Consider the following 15,200-nt stretch of genomic DNA (forward strand, 5'->3'; position numbering starts at 1 on the left):
TCAGGGCTAAACCACTGGATTGAGCTTCACAATCTCAAAATTCTGTCCACGGAACGTCATTTTTACTCAAGAATGGTAGCTAGGCAGACTTGACACCCCACACTTCAGTCTACTCGTGACCACGGCAACTGTAACGTTGCCGAAACGTCGAGGTAAGTATTACTTGTGTAATAATAGCGTGATAAGTCCCGTTTGTGGTATTTTGACTATGAGCGCGAGTCCTTCGAACTACCCGCACTTGATCATTAATAGTACCAGCACTCGTATCACTAACTACCCGCACTTGGTGATTTTTATTTGTCACCCCATCACACCGACTCACAACACTCATCCCGACGTCGACACTTATTTATAACAGGATTCCACGAAGATGAAAGCTTATATCCATTGTCCCGGTTGACATTTTTATGCTTTATTATTTCAACTGCTTCACGTACCATTCTTGAGTAGAAATGACGTTCCGTGGACAGAATTTTGGGATTGTGAAGCTCAATCCAGTGGTTTGGTCCTGACTACAACAAATGCTCGGCTATGGCTGACTTGTTTGTTTATAGCTGAGGGTCAAGGAAGATATTGCAGCTGTTAAAAATCGCCAAGTAAATAAGTTTTTATCCCGGAAAATAGCATAGTTCCGGCAGGATAGCGATAAACGAACTGATGATGTTGTTGATGTCGATGATGATGAACTGATTTTCACTACCACCACTGGCGTACTAACGCTGCTTGCTTGCATTATTGCTTACATGCTTGCTTGCTTGCTTGCATGCTTGCTTAAATGTTTGATTGCATGCTTGCTTGCACTATTTCTTGCACATTTGGGAGTATTCTTGCTTGATTTGTTGTTTGCATGCGTGCTTGCCTTCTGGCTTCACGATTGCTTGCATGCATGCTTGCACTATTTATGCTTCCTCCAACACACTGCTTGCAGCTGTGAGGGAGTGGGACGCCAGCCCGCTTCATGAGCGCTGGAGGAGATACCATAGACCGGTCATCGCGGGATCGGGGTAGCCCGCGATGTTCATCTAACCCAGGCTGATAAAATTGCATGTTTGTTGAGTTGTTTGACAAAATTACATGCTCACTTGCAAGCTTGCTTAGGTGGTTGCTTACATGCTTGCTTGCTTGCTTGCATGCTTGCTTGCATGCTTTCTTGCATGCTTGCTTGCACTATTTTTTGCACATTTGGGAGTATGCTTGCTTGAGTTGTTGTTTCAATCACTATAAGTTCTAAAAACCATCTGTTTTGATGCCCCCTACGACATAACATTAACAAGGTATTTTAATGAACTAAAAGAAGCAAGCAAGGTATTTTACTTTAAGTGCCCCTTTCACCCAAAAGTAACCTCAATTTTTAAAATGTCTGTTTGTTACTGTCCCTTACGACCAACAATTTACTCTAGTTTTAGCTTTTGATGTCCCTTACGCCCATAAGAGTATTCCTTATTTTATAAGTTGCTGTTGTTTAATGCCCCTTACGACGTACCAATTACACCTTTTTTTTAAATGTCTGTTTGCTACTGTCCCTTACGAGCGACAATTTACTCTAGCTCTTGCTTTTTATACCCCTTACGCCCATAAAAGTATTTCTTATTTTATAAATTGCTGTTTTTTAATGTCCCTTACGACGTTCCGATTATACCATTTTTAACTCTCAACATACATAATTAATTATACAGGCCAATTATTATTATATATGCATCATCATCTCGGCCTATATACTTCCCACTGCTGGGCACAGGCTTCCTTTATTAGGATCTGTCAGGATAGCTTAAAATAAACAAAGTAGCTAAGAGAAATTTACCTCAACATCCTTGACTGAAATTCCATTACGGAAATGTTAGCTCGACGTCAAGCCATTAGGGGATTCATCAACTTAATCTTCTTTTTTTGTTTTGCTTTTGGCATCTTATAAAAAAATACGCGCGTTGACAAAGAACAAACGTAGGCAATCAAATACGTCCTCCGTGTTTGACGTGTCTGGCACGACTGACCGAATGTGCAATGCGCAAACGCTCGGCGCGTGGAAGGTAGGTAGACGCGTTAGTATTTTGATGTTAGGTACAAGAAATAGGTACAGGCGGTAAGGTTACGCCCAACAACTTCTTGCTTTTTTATCTTATTCGTTATAAAATATTGGGGTGTAAAGGGCAATGAAACAATAATTGACCCATACGCCCTTTTATTATATTTGTTGTTTTTTTTTTTAACGACATGAGCCGAGTCGTAAAGGACATATGAGACTGCCACAGCCCCTTACGACCCAAATATTAAAAAAATAATACATTTACGCCATTTTTCAGCTCAAATATTTTATATCATGTCCCTTAAGCTATTTTATTTTAAAATAATAAATGTTGATAACAGCAAAAGTAAGGGCCGTATCGTAACTTGAATACTATCAATCGACGGAGAAAAAAAAACTCTAATTTTCTATGTTTAAAAGTGATTTTCGGTATTTTGTCCCTTACGCCAATTGTGACTTCCACCATCGATATGGATCCGAGACGTGGTGCTTTCACTATTATAGATAGGTCTTATACTCGTAAATAGGCTCAGAATTGCTCAGCGAGCTATGAAGAGAGCTATTATGCTTGGGATTTCACTACGGGATCGAATCGAAAATGAGGAGATACGTAGAAGATCAACGGTCATCGACATAGCCTAGCGAATTAGCTCGTTGAAGTGGCAATGGGAGGCCATATAGCACGGAGAACAGATGATCGTTGGGACCGAATGGTTCTCGAGTGGAGACCGCGGAACGGCAAGCGCAGCTTAGGACGCCACCAACGAGATGGACAGAGGACCTGGTTAAAGTCACGGGTTCACGGTGGATGCAAGCCGCTTCCAACCGAGGCAACTGGAGGTCTATGGAGGAGGCCTATGTCTAACAGTGGACGTCCTATGGCTGATATGATGATGATGTAAATAATCAGAATCACGGAAACGGGTCGAACGATTTCGATGAAATTTGGTTTTCGGGGATGAAAAATCGATCTAGCTTGGTTTTATCTCTGGGGAAACGCTTATTGTCGAGTTTTAGCCCGAGCAAAGCTCGGTCGCCCAGGTACTGACTATTTATGAATGACTGGTAAAAAACAAGATAGCGATCCGATGCTGTCGATGTAAACAGGCGCCGTTTCCACCATTTAAAAAATGGCTAACTGCCAGTGGCGTGGCGCCGTAACAACTCGTTTCCCCCGGGTAAAATACATATTGCCATGTAGATAGGTAACAATACATATACATAATAAGGAGTAAGTATTGCAAAGCGTTTGTACAGAAACTGCAATCATTTCTCTATGGATAGTAATAATAGGTACTCTTTGAAGGTGATGTATCCTAACCCACGGCCACGTTTGTCTTACTCTTCGGGTTATCTTACGAATATGTTCACTCTACGCTACTGCAAACTGCTACATATTGCAAATAACCTGCCTGCACTATCAGAGTAGGTATTAGCGAGCAACTGATTAATTATGAACTTAACTTAAACTAAATTATTACACGATGCTTAGGTATTTATTAACCCGTATGATCGAGTTAGCATAGCTATGGCTATGCACTCCTTATAAAGACAAATACTAAATACCTACGTACATGTAATAAATTACAATGAGCAAGTCGATTGTGCAATAAGGCCGTTTCCTGAGGCGAGAATTCCATCTATGGCCAAACCGATACGTATTGGCACGTGGGCGTCGTCGCCCACAATCATCACAGTACAGGGCAATACTAAACATATTTTATAAGGCTACATCAATCATAACATAGGCTACCGAAGGATATAAATAAAGAATGACATCACAAAGTTTTTTTCCCCTTCAAATAGACCCGGCCTTCTAATGTTAACAACTCTAAACCCCTGACGCGAAAGGCGGTGTTATAAGTTTGACTCCAGACGTAATCTCTATCTCTCTGTCTGTGGCATCGTAGCTGTCAAACAGATAGACCGTTTTCACAGCGGTTTTTTATTACGTGAAAGCGATGAGTTTCCTTGCGGTGGCTCTTAGCTGTTTGATAGAAATTGGTTCAGCCGTTTTTAAGATATTGAACTATGAAATATGTATACCCACCTACTCAAATACCTGTTACAATGATAACGTCGAGGGTTTTTCAACTTTTGTAACTGTATTGTTTGTAAAGTTCAGGGGTACATTAGTGACATTAATGAAACTACTAGGTATACAGGGGATACCTAATAAATATTACCCTCTTTTTCATACTGTAACTGCTTAGAAAAGTCGATACTTAGGTATGTTAGGAACCGACTGCACCACGTTACCCAAGCCTTTCATGTTATTTCTATCTCAATGTTCAACAAGCAGAAACTAAGTAGATCAGTGTTTTTCAACGTGTGGGTCGCGACCCCCCGCCGGGTGGTCGCCGGGGGGTCGCGAAGCCCCTGTCAGTTGATGGGAAAAATGTTAACTAATAATATTTGTCACAAAATAAAATACACGAAAAAAAGCAACAGGTAACTAGGAGGTCGCGAAATTTTTCTTCATTAGTTCTACTCGTAAAGGGGTCGTGTCAAGAAAAAGGTTGAAAAATACTGAAGTAGATGAAAGCAGAGCGTGCAGAAATATCTGTCACGTCCTACCGGCCCTAGAAATAGTAGTATCAGATATTTATGCACGCATTGTTGTGTCAGATATTGGTGCTGGTGACTGTACAGTTGACGACGAAACGAGGGTACTTTTGTTTAGGATTGAAAACCTGCCTACCTGTAGGATATACCTACTATGGCCAAAGAGCGCGAGTGGGCACGTAAGAGCGAACTGAATTAATTAGTTCCTAGAGATAAATATCCAAATTTATAAGTAGGTATATAGGTACAACCTAGGGATTATTGTGCGTTTTGTGTAGGTATAATAAGTTGAAATCAAAGTCAGCCAGTTTATAGAGAAGACGTAAACGGTGTAGTTAACTAAATAAGTAGGCATATATTTACCCATCTAATAAAAAATTATGAATCCGACGCCTCATAAAACTTGAAATAAAAACTTAAATATTATAACATAACTTATTTTTATTTTATACCCCTATTTTTGTAATAAAAAATACCTCCTTCATATTTTATTCTCGGGCGCCATTTTCATACTTACTACCTATAGCTATGTCACTCTAGCACAGTGCCGTAGCGTGGGTATCAGCCGCCCGGGGCGGAAGAAAATTTTACCGCCCTCATGTTTAGGTTTTAAAAACCATAATACTTATACATAATACATTTTATTATTGTACCATTCAATTACGTATATAGAAAGGGAATTCCGCGATTTCGTCACTATAAGAGATTGTACCTAATGGTAAATTTCGTGCTCACCCTAAACGGTACGAATCGTAGGTGCGAAAAAATCGTGAAATGTACTATTATTATCTAGGTATTATTCAGTATTATTTATTTTGCCGCCCCCTCAAAATTGCCGCTCGGGGCGGACCGCCCCCCACCCCCGCACCCACTGCGCTACGCTAATGCAACAGTTTTGACGAATTTAATGACACCTCATTCCAGTCGTTTAGGCTTATAGAAAAGAGAAGATCAAATAAATAGGCACACATACATACGCTTCGAAAAATAACTCTCCGGGCAGTCGAGTAAACATAGCTCTACCTTCTAATAAATAAAGGAACTAAATTTACCCAGTGCCACAGAATAAGCGATGTATGTACGTACAAGCCAATGATCCCAAAAATGGAAGTTAAATACCACAATTATACAATATGGGAGTATATTACTTAGTTACCAACTATGTAGGTACCTACAGCTACTAATTATCTAGCTTAATGAATGATGAACTGTAAACACTAGTGAAGTCACAGCCAATTTACGTTGCAGGCGCCTCTACTTATAGTTATGTCAGTTGTGTGAAGGTCTTGGTTTCTGCCGTCACTGTGGAGTAACTTCTAAAAATATCTACCTACCGTCAAGGCAATATGCACTCCAACGAAAGTGTGACTCATGTAAACACGCAGAGGGTATTTAAATGTTTCTGGAACGATCTATGGTTGCAGTGGTTGTGGTTCCCAAAGTTTCCGGACCATGAGTCCAGAGGCGGCGCTAGACATTGGCGACGTGGGTCACCACCGAGGCCTCACGGCCGAAGGGCCTCACACCCGAAAGTTACTCGTTTTTTTTGCTCATTTAAAATCCATCATCTAATGTGTGGTGTGCCGAAGGGCCGCGCAAAATTTATTTTGCTTTTGCTTTTTACTCTAGTCTAGGAATTAAACGACGCGTTTTAGGTACCTATTACCGTTACGTGACGCTATACTAGGTAGCTACATATTAGTAATCTGTGCGCTATACTGACGTACTTTTAGAGAATGGGAAGTAAAAATACTTAGACAGTATCGACCTCTTCACATCACTCCATAAGAGCTACAGTGGTGTGGTATAAGTATCACAGTGGTCATTATAAAATTACTCTAGGTATAATGGGCATGTTTTTTTCATTTTCTCGAGTAGATTATTTACAATTGAGTTCATAAACTTGTGAGCAAATTTTTGATCAAAAATATCTGAACACGACCCTATTGTTAACGGCGTAGAAGCGTGTTCAGATATTTTTGATCAAACTTTTGCTCACAAGCTTATGAACTCGACTGTACCTAGACTAGAGGTAGTAGAGTACTGATCGAGCGAGATCGTCAATTTTCCAACTCGCATTAAATTTCGCCTTTACAAAATAACTACTTACAGTCTTATCCTATACATGTGAACCTAACGCCATACTCTACTCGCATGCAAATAGTTTTAATATTACATACCTACCTAAGTGCTTAGTTTGAATATCTCGGTTCTTAAATACTTCATAAATAAAACGTCTCCGTAACTGAAGATGTGGAATTAGCATGCATATTGGATTTCGTTGAAACTTTATAGGCTTGTGAGTTTAATGTGGGAGCAGGCGGTTCAGTTCTATGAAATGTTTCGGTCTGCTTGACGCCGGTTTGGCGTTGGCGTTGGTTGGTGGTTGGTTGGTTGGGTTTGGTCGCGACTATATATTATATTACACTACTTACTTACCTACCCATTTACTATATAACATAACTTCCTCATATTTTTACCGACAATGTTGAACTTTAACGGATCGCGAGCATGTAGAGAGTAATTGTATGTTATGTAGGTTCGTATAATGTAGATATAGATACACATACCTACACATTAGCTACACTGCGCAGGCAAGCCTCGCTCGAATTCCTAATAAGTAAAGCTCCTTGATTACGTTACGCTCACGTTCTTCGTTCCTAATTGAGAATGGTCGATAACCCGCTCTTATTAGTATTTTGTCAACGGACTTGTCCACGTCCACTGATATTTTTATCGCCACAAACTTTTTGTCTTGCAGGTGGCTAAGCAAAAACTGGAGTAGATGTTTCTTATCTATTTTTCATTGTAAGAACATCCTGCTTCCCATCATGGCGGGATGTGAACGACCTCAAGTTTATCGCTTTCATCAACATTCCGGCGCTGTTTCGCGGAGCAACTATTGCGGCTACTGATTTCATGCTTAATTGGAGGCGAAATAATGTCAAGTGGGATTTCATAAGTACCTATGTAATTAATTACATAGACTGAGGTCCGCTCCAGATACATCAGGCACCAAGTCTACTAGCTCAGATCTCTGGGATTTGGCATGGGTAGGTAGGTAGGTACGTAACCATTCAGCCATGTAAATAACTGTTCTTGCATACCTAATGGAAGCTATAAAATATATCTTCTAACATATAAAGAATTTACTTAAGTTAAGGGTTTTTTTTTGTAGGACGTCGGAATTCTAAAAAAAATACCTTGAAACTATAGACTGCTATAGCCCGTGGGCGTTCGTTTTGTTTAGGTCCGACTATATGAAGGGTCCACGGAAAGAACGTGTCTAGTCACCCAAGCAACTTTTTGAGTTACCTATAGCGGTTTGAAAGTTAGTCATCACGAACAATTACTATGGTTACCATTTATTTAAAAGATAAAAAAATAGATTTTATATTGTTTTCAGATTATTTAATTCAGTGGTAAGTCCCGTCTGTCCCACTAGTCCCATAAGTCATAGAACTTTGTGAGCTCTACATTTTGAGATTAAAATCTCAATTTTAAAAAAAGGTGACTTGGCATGTTCTTTCCGTGGACCCTTCATATAGTTTTGATCGTTTCGAAAGAACTCAACTATGAAAAAGATCTTCTGAAAAGATCGAAACTAGTCGGACCGCTCCTGGCTTATAATCGTGAATTAAACCGTTTAATTTAATAATTTTATCAATATGTCTCACTAGATTTGAAGTAATATTATAATAACAAAAAACAGTTTAACACTTCGTGAGGCAGATGATACGAAAACCCCATTATAATTCGATAGCGGTGTAGATTTCAGGCACCGCGAACAAGAGAAGCGTGATTTGTAACTCTACTGCATTAGATAAACGATAAGAAAGTTAGACAGAGTCGTGACTGCCGAGCGATTTATAAGCCAGATTTATTTACATCACATGCATAGCGAGAGAACACATTATCTGGCGCCTTAACACCGTCTCGTTTAATTATCATCGTCATCGTCATCTAATAATAGCATCCATATCCAAATGAATCGTGACCCACTGTGGAACCTTTTCTTAGAAAAAGTCATAGTGACATCGCATTGCTTGACAAGGAAATTTATTATGACACTTGCTGTGAGAACGTTCTACGGTGGGTCAGGAATCAAATGATTCGACTGTACAGTCAAAGAAACTGAATCACGTACGTACCACGGTGGAATTTTTGTGCTACTAATGTCATGTTGACATCCCATGCATCTGCCAAAGAAATCGTAGCGAAATTGAGTATGAAAAAAGTCCACCCTGGTACGTGATTCAGTTTCCTTGACCTACCTACCTACATTGAGCAAAATTAAATGGCAATTAGTAAAAGATTCTTTAGGCACTTAATCCTGGACAATGAATAACAGTGGAGTAAGACATTGTCTAGGCGTTAAGGTAGTGTTTAAGTAGTTTGTATTTAAGTAGAGGGTTGGACATTTGGTGTTAAGAATCACTTACTCATGAGCGTAGGTATCTACAGTTACGGACGACTGGACGTTAAGTCAACCATGTAGGTACTCTTAGTTTCAAGTCAGATTAGTCCAACTAAGGTCAAAAGGTTATAAGTATTTAAACACAAATAGTGAAGTGTTATAAGTATTTAAACACATGTCAAGTGCCCCACTTATCATTCTGTGTGGACAGTCAGCATCAAAAGTAGCTTAATGTCGCATTTACAGATTGATTTTGTACGTGTACTATACTAAGTACGTGGCACCAAGTACTTTAGTTTTATTGCTAGTTTTAGTCTTATTACTGTAAGGTTTCTAGGGTTTCTCTCTTTAAAATACCAAAGTACAAAAATGTGCAGCTACTTTTGATGCTGGCTGGACACAGATGCAGTAGAGACGTAAATATGCAAGATGTTTGCAAATTAACTTATTATTTCAAATCAAAATATTTCATGATGTGTTTCACTTAGTTTGAGTGAACACGCACCTTTATTTTTTTACTCATTCGAAATTAACAAATATTTCCATACATTGCGTCGGTGTTCAAATTTAATTCAAAAATATTAATTTTTCAGTGTTTTAATTTTTTATTCAAGGTTGTTCAGTCAAGCTAACCCAACCATCTGCTGAAATATTCCAAGGTACTTAATTCTAAAACTCTTTGTTAATGTAGTGTGTAGATAGATGATGAAGACATACGTAATCATATTTTCGGCGTCGATAAAACCATATCTAGTTAATCCTTATAAACAGCCGAATTATGATTTTAATTTAAAAATTACTTAGGTTCGCATGATTGACCTTTTCGGCAAGTACCTAGGTAGAAAAAATATGTTTCATAAATAGTACCTACATATTTTATATAGGTACGAAGCCATAGAAATATCCACGCAGCACCTGATATACCTGATAAATAAACAGTTGGAAGTACTGGTTAGCCATAAAATTGGCAGAGGCAAATAGCCTTGGCCTATTAGTCTTAATCCACGAAACGCAGCTACTAAACAGTTGAAATTATCAAATTAATGTTATTAGTAGGTAAATGTAGAGCAGACTTTGTATGAGCGCTCAAAAACAACTATTTTAACCAAATGACATGTGCAGGGAAGAATTCGAGACTGAACACAGACGCACCGCAATCATTCCTAAAAATAGTGGCAATGAATGCGTTCCCTTTCAACCATTATAATGTTTCCTGCACGACGTTTGTAAGCTGACAGTAACAAATGGCCCGAAGAACAGGGTAAAAGTTTTCTTGGGGAATACTATCCGGTGTTTACATTATTGAACGCACGGGCAGGGGATAGGTTCAACACGCCTCGCCTCGAGTAATATTGTCTAGTATGGCCTAGTTTAGGTATCAAACAAGTTACGCCATTAATGAAAAGAAGAGGAAATTGATTAAGTAGTTCATTTTGGGTAGAGCTGTCTAAGGGGCATATAAAGATGTAGAACTAGATCTAACACCTTTTTTAAAAAAACGACCAAGAGCGTGTCGGACACGCCCGAAATAGGGTTCCGTAGCCATTACCAAAAAATAAGTAATATTTTTCTAAGGATTTCGTATTTTGTACGGAATATTCCAAGTTTAGGTATGTTTTATACCTTAGGCTGCTATTTACTCTTAAACTATTAAAGAAAACTTAACCGTTATAGTTTTCCTTTTAAGTTTGATTTACTTACTACCCATCCCATCCCGGTATTTTTTTTATTATTTTTCCACCCATCGATTTAGATTTTAGAGGCGGAGGGGGAACGGGGGGTTGGGCGGACGCTCGATTTGAATGAAAAATATTTTGCAAACAAATCACTGAATCGAAAAAATACCTATCCAACGATATCCCACACTACAAGGTTGGATGAAAAAAAATCACCCCCCACTTTACATCTCTATGGGAAGTAGGTACTCTAAAAAAATAATTTTAAATTTTTATTGTACCATTTTGTCGGCATAGTTTACACATATATTCTTAAAAAATTACAGCTCTAGCATTGATAGGGTTACATATTTGAATATCGAAAGTTAAAATATCTACGGGTAAAATGTCGATGTTCAAAATATCGAAAATTAAAATATCGACTGTATCAAAATATCGAAAATTAAAATAACGAAAGTTAGTTAGTTTTCGAAGGGTTAGATAATCTACGTCCAATATATCGAAAATATATTTATCTACAAAAGTGACATCGAAAGATATAAATATCGAAGTCCAAAATATCGAAGTACGGAGTATCGAATATCTTATGTATGAACTATCACCTGACAGGGTCGACGGAGCTCCGCTTTGCGGAGCTCCTATTCCGCTCAGTTGAGGCGCTTCGCGCCTTGACGCAATACTAACCTAACCTAACCTATTGAACATGAATTAGCAAAAATAATTGGTTCGGTTAGGTTAGAACTGTGACCACAACAACGCACGAGCCGAGCGAGCGAAGCGAGCGTGCCGCGGGAGCGGCCGGCGAGTGCTAAAAATGACTAGATTATGTAAAATAAATGCTATTAAGAGAAAGGACCAAGAAATAAAGCAGATTTGTATGTACGATACTTTAATTTTCGACATTCAAATATGTTGACATTTACAACTTAGATATATTGGCTATCGATATTTTTACTCATTCGATAATTTAATTTTCGATATTTTGAACATCGACATTTTAACCGTAGGTATTTTAATTTTCGATATTCAAATATGTAACCATTGATAGTCCCTGAGCAAAGCCGCGAACGGACAGACAGACAGACAGACATAGCGAAACTACAAGGGTTCCGTTTTTGCTATCTTGGCTACGGAACACTAACGAGCAATTCTATTATATATATTATACATATATTAATCAGAATCTCGGAAACGGCTCCAACGATTTCGATGAAATTTGGTAGGTATGTGGAGGTTTTTGGGGATTACAAATCGATCTATTTAGCTTGGTCTTAATCTCTGGGAAAACGCTTGTTATCGAGTTTTAGCCCGAGCAAAGCTCGCCCAGGTAATATTTATTTATTTAAGAACTGCTTAGCAAGGATGTAGGTAACGCCTAACTTTGAATAAGTATAGGTAGTACCCGTGCCCGAAGGGTCCAAACGGTGCCTTATTGCTAAGCGGTTTATGAAGCAAAAAATGTATATTTCGACTTTCCGTTGACCTAGGCAAAAATTATGAAATTTGGCAAGTAGAACCTACCGTCGTATTTGTCTGTCTACATATGTCAATAAACCATCTAAAATGACCCTACATTTTGCTTAGGAGTGGGGCTCTGCTAACACTGGATACCTATTCATAACCCTAGGTGCGCTAGTGACTCGGACTTGGACGGTTTTTGTTTTAAATATACATATTGGACAACAAAGGAATGAGAAGTCGTCAGTTAGCTTTTTACCACACTGCGAAGAAGGAGGGTTTTGTGTTTGACCCGTACGTATGTATGTCTATTGCTATGTCCTCTCGTAATTATTCAACGGCTGAATCGATTTTGATAAATGATACGTCATCGGATTCGTCTTGATGACGCAAGTGACACTGGGTAGGTACATGAAATTCTTGCGAAATCAAAATGGCGCCAAATTGTGTCTTCAAAATATTTTTTATTCAAACCTATCGAGTATGGTATTAAAATGAAGGGATTTAAAAAGAAATTACAAAATTATATCAAGTCATATGTTTAAATTTAATTTGGAATAATAAATTGGCAATATTTCAATATCGATACCTATGTCCATTTCTTTGGTCCTCGCTGCAGCTTAGACGCTGGACAAAATAACATTATGAGGTATCATTAGCTTTGTCATAACTGTCGGGAGTGACATAGGGTATTATAATATTACAATCCGCGTCAGACGTCCGCGAAAAAAATATAGCGGGGAATTAAAAAATACATTTTGTATTGTAATAATGTGGATATCAAATTAAAGCTAATAATTAGCTTATTCTAAATATATGTGGGTTATAATTCTTCTAATCCACCATTTACACAGAAATATCAAAAAAATGTGAAATAAAACAATAAATTTAAAAAATCAAAAACCCCTGAAAAAATACCAAAAAGAAGAAACAAGTCTAGTGGTCTAGAAGTCTGTTAAGTAGCTAACTTAAAGTTCTACAGGTGGGACCCATTCAAACCGTGACCAGCTCAAAAACTCTTAGCACCTAATGGGTCCCGACTATTGAACTTTAAATTAGCTACCTACTTAACAGAGTTCTAGACCACTAGACTTCTTTTCTTCTTTTTAGTATTTTTTAGGCAGTCAGGTTTCTGATTTTTTAAATTTATTGTTATAGTTACCTATTATTACAAAATTTTGTACCGAAGAATTTTTAACTTCTTATTAAAATACTTACTTATAAAATAGGATAGAATAGAATAAATAAAAATATTTGGTATAGAAAAAATAATAATTATAAACGTGATAAGTACCTATATTTTACTTAGAGCGATTTTCGTTCTCAACTGGGTGTAAAAAATAGGTTTCATCCAACGTCCAGATTTTGCTATTTTACAACAATGATCCGTTACAGTTTATTGATTAATTCATCCATTTAACTAGATATATATCGTTGAGTATCTACCTGCACAACGACGCAGAACTTTAATTTCCTCTTATAGTCAGTTCATAGAAATATGAATCACCATGTCATAGGTACCTCATAGTTAACTTCGTTAACTTATAATTCATCATGGCACACAGGAAGTGACCTCGTCAATAGTATGGAAATAGTTTTAAGGAAATTTAAATTATATTTCGGCAGAAATATATGATAATGATGTAGGTACAAACTGAGCAAAACCATCCTACACGGTATCAATGTTCTCGAAACGCGGTCATATTTGTATGGTTTTGTTCTTAGTCGAGTTGAGTCATTGCCTTCAAGGTTCAGTTGGTCCAGTCTCGTTAAGTTTAAATGGAATTATGCGACACAATTCACATTGTTCTAAACTACAATGTCGATTTTGTGAAGCATGAGTGTGACGAATGTGACGATCCGAATTAGTGTAAATTAAATGATGACACCAATTCGTTGCATTTGTTTATTTCAGAGGTTATATATTCTAGCTAGAGAGACTAGTAAGTACCATACTAGTACGTACTTGCTTTAAGTAATACCTTAATTTATTTCAAAGAACAATACACCTATTACCTCTATTATTGAATAAACAGAGCAAATAAGGAAAAATAAATTAAAAGTACCCACCAAAATCGGTATCCATATCCTTGGGCAACAAACGTTTCAACAAATATTCATTGAACAAATGATATTAAACCATCAAAACATTTATTAACATTTGTATTTTTTTGTGTTTTTTAATGTCTTTTTGTGTTTTTTTTTTGGATATTTGAATTTTACAGCGCATTGGTTTTACTGTAATGCTGTACTTAATTTTTATTGAGAAATAAATAAGTACACCAAAAATTGTCATCAATCCGACTACTGGAAGTAACTAAATCATAACTCACTGGAAAGATTTCATGTAAATTTAAATAAAACCTCTTTACAGCGCATTGGTTTTACTGTAATGCTGTAGTTAATTTTTATTGAGAAATAAATAAATAAATAAGTACACCAAAAATTGACATCAATCCGACTACTGCTGGAAGTAACTAAATCATAACTCACTGGAAAGATTTCATGTAAATTTAAATAAAACCTCTTTCACTTCTCATGCTCCAAAAATGTTAAGTACTTTAGTCTCTGCATATCCCGATGGACACTATCTCACACTATCAAAATTATACTTCAACTAGCCAAAGAAACAGAACTAGCAAAATTAGATATTGTCTACATCCGCCATCTTCGAATGCTACAAATCGAATCTATAATTTTATTTTTCAAGCAAGTAAAACTTGGGCAGACGCTGTCAAATACTTTGGCATTGGCATTAATAACTAAGGTACAACGATGCAAGTAGGTGGGTACTTCAACTAAGCGACACATTCCTGAGTAAATTGGTCATGTGTATGACCAAGATTATCATCCTAATTCTGCAACGGATATATACTCATTCCATTCTGAAAAAAACATTGTTAGACCTAAGACGAACGTTTTCGCATTAAATTACAAACCAACTCTTTAAATGGCGAACGACTGTACCTAACGACGACAGCCCGCAAAAATATCGCAATGAATAATGTGCTTGTAGTCGTATAGAAGATGAACGCCTTAAGCAGAAGTGTCAGAACCAGAT

Source organism: Choristoneura fumiferana, chromosome 2, assembly GCF_025370935.1.
Source record: "Choristoneura fumiferana chromosome 2, NRCan_CFum_1, whole genome shotgun sequence".
In the NCBI taxonomy this organism is placed as follows: Eukaryota; Metazoa; Arthropoda; class Insecta; order Lepidoptera; family Tortricidae; genus Choristoneura; species Choristoneura fumiferana.